A 9,142-nucleotide genomic window follows, 5' to 3' on the forward strand; every position below is an offset into this window, starting at 1 on the left:
GAAAATATTTTGCTCTCCATATGTCAGTATATAAATAACTGGCAGCACCATACAGTGCATGCTTCAAAAATTATTTGACATAAGTCCTTTGGAAATGTAAGCATATTCATTTTTTGAATTCTATGCTATTCATTAAAGCAGTCTTATTTTTTATAAAAATGTCAAGAATGTATTCATTAAAATCAATACAACTTTTACAGAGGTACTACTGATTTATATCTTTTAAACTGAAAAAAATTATAGGGCTGCTTTAATCAATTCTCAGAATTTTGAAATGTGCACAGCCATTGAGCCATATTATACACAAAACGTTCTTGTGTAATGAGTGAACACCAAGTCTTATATTTTATAAATATAAGATTCTAATCTTATATAATATTCTATAGTACCAAGTTTATTCAAATAGATCAAGAATTAACTTAAGTCTGTGGATATTCTAATGTTTCTAGTCGACCTCAACAGCATCCTGGGAGAGGCAGATGTAGCTAGAGATTAGCCAAATTCCATGAAATGTAGGGAATAGATATTTCACCCAGAGTGCCACAATCCTGTATGAAATTTCATGGGATTCAATATAATTACTTAAATTCTCCAATCCTGAAATAGATCCCAAAACTTTGGAATGTACTCTCAGATACACCACACCTTGCAGTTACAGGCTGTCATAATCTTATTTCTAGCCTTTGGTGAAGGGCAAATTAATCCTTCAGAAATGTACAAGTTACACCTGCAAAGAAAAATAAATTTCCCCAAATCTTCACATGTGCTAGAAAAAATACTTTTATCAGAGTTAGAGGAATCGTTAAAAGTGAAAAGGTAGCTTCACATATTCCTACCATTGTCTCATGTAAGATGCCACTAAGAAAATAAATAATTCTGAATTACTTTTAAAAATATTGGTTTTGAAGATTTCTAAAGATCCTTTCCATGCACACTGCCCTCTTCAAGAAGATTCCCCATGACATGATAACCCCATCTGAAAGTTCTACCTGCTATGAATGACTTATGTAATATAAGGGAAGTATTTTCAAGTCAAGCTTGACTCTTGGTGGGTTCACGGGCTCAACAATGTAAGATGGAAAATGACTCTTCTAAGAGGATTTTTAAAAATATTTTATTCCCTCAAGTAACTCCCTCAAATACTCCCTGATATTTGATTATCCAATCTATGTTTTTACTAGTACTAACCTTGTTTAGCTTCTCAGCCCAAAAGTTAGCTAGATGTCACTTGAAGATTTTAAAAAAGTTTTGTAAATTAAAAGTTTTAGGTGATGTTGATAATTCATTAAGAAATCACTTGGATGTTAAAGTGGAGATATTAAGACGTTTTTGTAACAAGTTTATAGTTTTTTAATGCTAGAAGAAATGAGTTCGCTAATAACTGGAACATAGTTGAAGGAATAAAAACTTTAACCCTTCTGACACAGCAAACATAATGTAAATAATTGTAAATAATAAAAAGAAATACAATTTGTAATCATTTGAAGGATATGCTTTATTCCTCCCTTAAAAAAAAAAAAAGAAGTATGGCCAGTTAAAACACACAGTAATGTCTAAATCGCAAATAATTTTTATGGGTTTCAAATAATCTTTTTCCAAGGGTAAAATCTTCTTTAATTAAACAGGACATTAAGTCTTTGATTTTAAAAACAAACAAATATACACACAGGTAAAACTCAACAACAAAAAACATAAATATAAAAATTAAAGTTCATATTAGCACCACCTTTGGTCCAAGCAATGAGTAAACTGGGAGATCACTGTGAGGTATAGTTAGTTATCAAGTTCTGTCTTGTGAGACATTTAATATTGTACTATGGTTTTACATTGCAAGAACCTGGGAATAAAACAAGAGAGGCTGCAGACTAGATTCTCTTGGAAGTGCCTTTAAATGATTTCCTGTATGAATGAAAAAGCTGCAGTGTAATCACTGCATATGACCTGAGAGTTGTGCCTTCGTATTCACTAGTTAAGATATAACAAGGGATTTTGGAAGCACAGCTCTTAATTTACCTATTCACCAAGTACCTCTAAGGGCTTTCCTGGATTTTTGTCCAGTTGGCACCTCACTTTTTTTTTAAACGTTGCATGTATGTAGTATTTTTATTGTACTGAAGCTTGCATAATACAGACTTTATCCAGCTCAGATACCCTGATGAGCACAAGACTATATTTCATGCTGTGCAACATTTCCACAATTACTCCACCATTCCATTCCTGCAAATTCCAATTGAGCACCCCGAAAAGATGAAACATAAATCATTAAAAAATAGAAAGTTGGGCCAAACATGTGCCCAAATGCCTACTTTTCAATGACTGAAACTGACAAATCAACTTAATTGCCAAGCAATACTAGTGCCAGGTGCCTACCAGAAAAAAAAACTTTACATATTTCAATAATAATCAAGTACATAGATGCCAATGAATATTGCAGCACGAAACTGTAAAAAGATGCAACATTTTTGGTTAAAACTTCACCCCTATCCAAATTCCATTTTTGGAAATTAAAGACTGACACTGTTCTTAGAAAGGAGCATTTGACCTTTAGGTATGATTAATCTATATTCAAACTAATACAATTTAGTTTTACACCTTTAATTCCAGTTAGCAGTCTAAATAGACATTATCCTTTGCTGCCAGTTTGTTTTATATAGGTTAGTGTAATAAATTTATGGCTGACCAATGTCTTTGTACAGAATGACTAGTTTGCACTCATGTAAATTGTTCCCCCAAATGGCTCTTACCAATGTGACCAACAATTTTGCATAAAAAAGAATAATATGTAAGGATCTAATATTCTTCAACTTAACTATTTTCTTCTACTTTTGAAAACAGTGAATATCTTTGAGCTTTTTTTTTCTTGTTCCCCAAAGTGCACTCCAAATAAGATTCCTTTCTTGATCCTTTCTTAATGCAAACAACTCAAAATACCTCACTATAAACCAATATCTATTCTAACTTAAAAAAATGATCTTTCTCAGGAAATTAACCAAACAACATTAAGCACATCCTCCACCATCCATCTTGACCACACAGCTCAAGGACCAGCCATACATCCTTTAACATCTCCTTGTCAACATACTCTTCTCAGACTTCTAATAATTACATTCTTTTTATTCTAGATAACAACAATCACAATAAGCCCATTAGAAAGACAGCACTGGTTTCTATTAATTCATTGGAAGTTACTTCCTGTGCTGAACCATATGACAGCAAATTCCAATGACTTACTTCATGCTAAAAAAACAGCTTCAATATTTGTTTTATATTAAAGAGAATAAAATTTGTTTTCTTCAAGCTTTTAGATCCTTACATATCTTACTATTCTCTTAATTTTAGAACTTTTTAAACAAGTAAGATGGTCACTTTTTTGCACGTTTTGGTTTTATACAACCAAATATATAACTGCAGTTTTGCAAAGCAAGTTTTAAAATGCTACGAAATGTGAGGGCAACATCTGGCTTTATCTTTCATTTCTGATTATTCACTTCTTTTGAACCATGCATTGTCCCTTAGTCTAAATACTAAGGTTAAATGGTCATGCCATTTTCAAATCATTTTTTCCTCCAAATGTAAGACATTACTTCTTCCAATTATAGGCATTCATTAACTAAGTTATCACAGACAATATAGAAATATCACATTTGACAATACAGTTAGTCCTCAACTTACAACCATTCATTTACTGACAAAAATTACAATGGCACTGACAAGTGACATGATCTTTTTCTCTTATGACAGTTGCTGATCCCTGTAGTCGTGATTAAAATTCAAATTGGCAGCTGGCAGGTATTCATGACACCTGCAGTGTGCCAGGTTCATGTGATCACCTTTTGACAAGCAAAGCCAGATTTACTTAATTACCATTACTAATTTAACAACTGCAGTGTTTTACTTAACAACTGCTGCAAGAAAGGTTGTAAATTGGGTTAAAACTCACTTAACAAAAGTCTCACTTAACAATGGAAATTTTGGGTATAATTGTGGTCATAAGTTGAGGAGTACCTGAATGGGGAAAACATCACACAAATACACATAAAAGGAACTCAATCAAACACTTGGACGGGGGAGAGAATGATGTATATATGCATATTAACTCATTTTTGAAACATTTTTTTTTATTTAATCCAATTAGCCTTTCCTCAGTCACAATCCAGTTATTTCTGACCATTAAAGAATACTACATCTATCCTCCAACTTGGTGTCATAATAAACAGGTGTCTCAACACAGGGCAGTAGTAGCTGTTGTGTTGGATGTGGAACATGTACAAAAACACGTTTCAACAGTGTGAAACTTTCTGTTCATTTTTTCCTGAAAAAGTGCACTCTACAAACAATTTAAACACTTCACGGGGCCAGCCCATCTAGAAAATTTAAAGGCACAGATGTATTTGCTTCTGTTTCTGCTAGGCCTAAATGATTTTATCACCCTGAGAACAGGGCTTTCTTTGAGTAAAATCAGATTGGGCTGTTCTGTCCCCAAAGTGAGGATCTGAATTCAGTGAAACTGTTGTCCTGCTACTTTACTTAACACAATTTGTACAAGCCCCTCGCAAAAACTGAGGGTTCTCCAATTTGGTGTTCTAAAAACCAAGTGGAGGCTGAGGAATATCAATGAAAGGAACTGGACTAATTCATGGACTTCCAAGGATGCTTGAAAAAGGTCACTTGATTCCTACATCCTTGATTTAGAATTTACAATTAACTAGATGAACTGAGACACCAGCAGTAATCTGGTCTAGAAGGTAATTTTGGAACCTGATAAGCTTTTCATGTACTTCCCATTAATCTGTACATGTTTACTAAAAACTTAAAACTACTTCCCCACAATCCTCCTGAAAAAATATTTACAAAGAAACTTATGCTTCACCAATTTGTACCTGTTAAAGACCTAAGATTATGTAAAGGACCCCTGATTTAGCCATAAAATATATGGCTGGATTTTCTGAGATGTGATTTTGACTATTTAGCAGCAATCTATGATTGATATTAAAGGTATTATTAAAGTCACAAATTTTCTTTGCATGTGCAGAGTCTGAATTTGATCAGACTAAAAAATATGTTAACTAGAATATTCTAAAAGCAAACCTAACCGGAGTCCGTTGCACTCAAGTAATCAATGAGAATATAAAAACAAGAAGCAATGTTCCTTTTAGCAAGACACTGATAGCATGGAGAAAGGCATCCTTGCTATCACTTCCTTAATTTACAAATGTGATTCTAGAGAGGTTATTTTGTTAAGTTATGTATTCCTGTGTTAAAATAAGATATCCAGTAGATACGAAGTGGCTAAGTTGTAAGACTATTTTCTCCTTATTCATATTCCATTTAAAAAGCTTGCATTGTTTATAGAAATATATTTAAGAAAAACACATTTTATTAAAAATTTCAATAAAATTATTTATATATTAAAAAATGACTTCTAAATGGGAAAAGGACATTCTTTGGGGAAAAATTCAGTGATAGTGAAATTCAGACCTCAGTTTGATTTTCTAATTTCACATAGTATAGACATGTCCCAGTTTCTGAAAACTGTTGCTTCTGGAAAGGTTGACTTATAATTCAGGCTCTGTATGTATATTTGACATTTCACTGTTCAATGTGATGAATTAGATAAATGGCTAAGATAATTTTCATCAAGTGTTAATGTCAAGCATCTGAACATAGGCATTTTATTTTCAATAAAGCCAGAAATACTTTCATCCAGCCACTTTATTTATATGCTACCTTAGTGATGACGGGTTAATAAAGTTCTGAATCTTTTCTTCTTTTAAGAAAGGAGAGATCAAACTGCAACTTCATAGAACAGTGGTCCCCAACCTTTTTATCGCCGCGGACCAATCAGCCTTTGATAATTTTACCGTGGCCCGCTGAGCGCGCGCAGGGGTGGGGGCTTTGGGCCACACGTGCGTACCTGCGCGGGGCTCTCTTCCCTGGAGCCTTTGCGCACGGCCCAGGAGCTTTTGCGCACGGCCCAGGAGCCTTTGCGCTGCAGCGTTCGTGTCCCCCGGCCGCTGCGCGGCCCGGTGCCAGGTACTCCACGGCCCGGCACCGGTCCGCGGACCGGGGGTTGGGGACCACTGTCATAGAAGTTTCTGTTTTTAAATAGTCTAATTCTGGAATAGACTATTAAAATACCATGCAATACAGACATACTCTATTTCAAGCATTTACTTCTTGTATTTCATGCAGACTTAAACAGCAAGTGCCCTTTGTCAACATGCCTTCAGTGTGGCAACTTCTGTCCAGGCTCCAGGATCTATTTCATGCTTCTATAGCATGATAAACAGCACCTATATATCAATTCAGGAGTAAATTCCTCTGACATCAATGTAAATCAGATAAGAATTTGGAACTTCTGCTTAAGTTAAAGAGTGCAGACGGCTACAAAAAAAGATGGAAGAATACTGAACATTGCAAAGAAAAGGGACAGCTGAACAGCCAGGAACCAACAAGATGTCATACTTCTATTTGAATGTGATAAACTTTGATAAAATATCAAAGTTACACAGCCATTTTTTCCAAACGTTTTCTTCATCCACTTCCTGCTTACTTCTGCTTTGTTCAACTTTCCTCAATTCTCATGTTTTTTTTACTTAAGAGTGCATAATAAAAAATGACAGATGTTTAAAATCACACTGTACATCCACTTCAAGTCCTGGATGAGGGACCTGTTTTTGCCCTTTCAATATTGCACTGATCCTCTATTTGGATACTACACTGAGAATGCAAATATTGGATAAAATGTAACAATAATTAAAAAATATATAATGAACAAATTACTCAAGATGATCTAAACTTAAATATTACTATTGCTATAGTAATGCTAGTAAATACTAATAATAATGAAATAATTATTTACCAGTTTCCCTTCCATTTTTCATAAATGACAAAAAGCAGTAACAATTTTTTTTTATAAATGGAGAGAAGCAATAAGTATAATTTTAAATTAAAATAAGCTATTCTAATATTCAAAAGTAGTTCTAAAAAGCACAATTCTATAATGCCATCGTCAAAATGTTCAGTGTTGCTTTTGGAATCAGTTCACTGGAACAAATGTAGTTGCTACCGCAGGATAAATGTATGTGCAGTTGTTTATTTGTTTCAGCTTCTATCAATGGGACACAAATCTGTTAAAAAATTAAACAGCCTATTTTTTCAGAAAGGTAGATTTCATTAGAGCACTATTGTCCAAATGTGGCAACTTTAAGAAGTGTGAATTTCTGCTCCCAGAACTCCCCAGCCAGTGCTGGCTAGGGAATAAGGGGAGTTGAAATCCACACAATTTTCTAAAACACTGCTCTAGAAAGTCAAATAATTGTAAAACTAATTCCATGAACCCTAGGAATACTTAGACTGGTTTTTCTCAATCTATACTTCTGTTCCCCTGCTGAATGAATGGATTCAGTAAAATAGAACGGTTTCATATTTGTAAAAAAAAAAAACCTGTGGTAAGCCAAGCTTACTACCACATCTTGTGAGGGAACTCATTACAATCCTAATTTATATTATTTGGGGTATTAAAATATATGTACTTAAAAAAGAATAAGCTTTAAACTTATTCCTTAAACTTAACTCACCAAAATGTAGAAATTAAGAAAAAAAAGCAAGAGTATTTTTTTCAGGCATTATATAAATCCGCAATAACGAATTCAGAAGTGCTCATTATTATTATTAAAGTTGCAGTATACAGCAGAAAATTTTTTTTCATTGTTTGGATTTTGTCAAAATATCAACCTGCATTTTGAGTTGTTTTTGTTGAAAACCAAGGCAATTTAAAGAACCAGGAAATGACCAGAAGCCACTCTTGTCTAAGAGTACAATCTTTGGTTTAATATTCAATTAGTCCCCAGAATATTTAAAAATTGAGATCTAGATTATTTTGAAAGTACAGTTTTAAAATATAGTTTTTTTTTTAAAAAAATCAGCCTTATGATCAAAATAATTTTAGAATTAGCGGATAATATTTTGATAGGGAAAGCTACAGCCCTTGTGAGTGGGATTTCAATGTACTTCTTCGAGCATTGGCCCGGCACTGAAATTTGAATTCTCCAATCCCTAAACACATTCCTAATATTTACAAGGGCAAGTTATAGATTACATGCGGGAAACAGTGAAACTGACTAAATTAAGAAGGTGCTTGGTAGTGCCCTTTATCTTTCTCCCTGTATTTGAACCTAGATATTACTTCCATGTACCATAAAACCAACTACAACGTGCCCTGCATAAAGCTTCTAGAGATGTGACACATACGTACATAAAGTTTTACAATTAAAAAATGATAAACTAGTTTAGCTCAGAAAACTATCTATCCAACTATATTTATGTAATTTTTTATATCATTGGGGCAGTTTTATAGGACAAATCAAGGCTCACTTTTATAATGCATGAAATGCAAATTGATTTATTGACTGATAACTGTTCTAATTATAAAGAGGCACTTTAAGAAACCTGCCCTTACATGTGCCAATTCAATATTACTGTTGCATAAAAAATGCAGCTATGAAAGAGAACAATATGGAAAGCTATTCCTCTTACTGAAAGTATGGGCAAATCATATTTATGTTAAAACTTTTTTTCTTAAGAATTTGCAGAAGCATTCTAGACTCAAAATGAACTCAGTGACTTTCTTGCCCCGAAAAACTGCAGATGCAGCAAAAGGATGGCTGAAGGCTGGGTAGCACTAAAAAGAGAGATCTACCACTAATCCCAATGTGACTGGAAATGGTTGCTCTTTTTAGGGAATCTGTAAAAGATAATTTTCAAAATCTCTTGATCCTTTTTGGTTCAATTCTGTACACATAATTCCCCAGTGCTGAGATTATCAAGAATACTACATACCAATTTGCTTCTGTACAACAAGAAATACCGATCCCTTTTTGGGCAAAAATTTGATTCTGGCTACCTGAATCTCCTGTATTTGAAGAGTCTTGATGGCTCAGTGCAGGATTTTTGGGAGCTGTACTTTTAGCTTTCCCAAGAGATGATGGCATCTTTGGAACAAAACTGTATAGTACAAATTTTAAATAATCATAAATTATTTTAATAAATAGATGTTCTTAAAATGACAATTTATACTGCATCTTTAAATAATGCACTTATTTTCCTGCATTTTGGTTTAAAATGGTTAAAGTGCATTAAT

Source organism: Pituophis catenifer, unplaced genomic scaffold, assembly GCF_029215685.1.
Source record: "Pituophis catenifer annectens isolate HBS135680 unplaced genomic scaffold, rPitCat1.0.hap2 SCAF_6, whole genome shotgun sequence".
Classification (NCBI taxonomy): Eukaryota; Metazoa; Chordata; class Lepidosauria; order Squamata; family Colubridae; genus Pituophis; species Pituophis catenifer.